Raw genomic sequence first — 1347 nt, forward strand, 5'->3', positions numbered from 1 at the left:
TGCCCTGTGCCTTCAGGCTGTCATCCATGGTGGAGTGATGTGTGCTATGGGCATTTATCAGCAGCTGACCGAAACAACTGTGTCCTGAGCATTTTCCAATCCTGTATCATAATCTTTAAATTCCCTAATAAACCCCATAACTACTGGGGGTGGGGGGAGTAACCAAACAATTCTTGAAGCACTGTAAAGTGATTTGGGTGGTGGTTATGTGCCATGGAGTCAGTTCCGAAGCATAGCAACCCTGTACAGGGTTTCTGAAACTGTAAATCTTCACGGGAGCAGAAAGCCTCATCTTTCTCAAGCAGGATAGCTGGTAGTTTCAAACTGCTGACCTTGAGGTTCACAGCCAGATTCGTAACCACTACGCTACCAGAGGTCCTTTACTTTATTAGTGAAAAATAGTGTTTCCACCTTATTTTACTATTTTTCTGTTTCCTTAATATTCACACTCTAGATTTTTATATTTCTGCCCTGCCTTTTACATGAATGTGTAACCATTTCAAATACAAATATCAGTTGGTTACTTGGTTGGTGCAAATATTTTATTTATATTTTCTCCCTTAATTTGTTTAAATTAACTAATTTCACTAGTGATATGCAAAAAATGTTATTTATGAGGAACAAATAAGACAGCAGATCAGGTGGAAGTGCAGTGAAGAGCTCCACCAACAACGACACAGAATACCCGATTAATCAGGCTGAGGGGATGGTCCCAGAACTCTGAACCACATATAAAGGAATATTCAAAAGGTTGGAAGGCTTACAGCTGGGGAATTTGTGGCAGAAGCAAGAAATCGATTTCTTTCTAGTCCAGGGTGCTCAGCTGCTCCAGGAGCCGCCATCTTGGGTGAAACCATAGGAGCGGCCATATATGCCTGGCAGAACTGCTGACATAAAGGTGTGGACATTTTTTTTCTTTTGGTAGCTATTCATTGGTCCCTTGCTGTCTGTGCACCTCCATTCTGGTGACTATAGGGGTGCCTGAGCTAGTGGGCACCCCAGCCCCACCCTCGGAGGGATCTACTACGCATGCACATAAATCTCCTAGAAATTTAAACAGACAGTTCTCAATTAAAACCAAATGGCCATGGCCAGCCCTGAACTGTTTCCAACTAGAAAAAAGAACTGAACGGGGATTGTGGAGCAGAACAAGCAGACAGAAGAGGAAATAAGCTGAAAATTAAATCCTAAATTACGTCAAAACGACCAACAGTGGTATCTTGAAATTTCTCAAGAATAATAGTGAAAAGGGAAGCCCATTTCCTGATCACATGTACCTGAAGGCAATCAGAAAGCATAAAAAAATACCAAAATACATACTCATCTAAGTATTAAGTCCACAGATAA

Source organism: Chrysochloris asiatica, unplaced genomic scaffold, assembly GCF_000296735.1.
Source record: "Chrysochloris asiatica unplaced genomic scaffold, ChrAsi1.0 scaffold00176, whole genome shotgun sequence".
NCBI lineage: Eukaryota > Metazoa > Chordata > Mammalia > Afrosoricida > Chrysochloridae > Chrysochloris > Chrysochloris asiatica.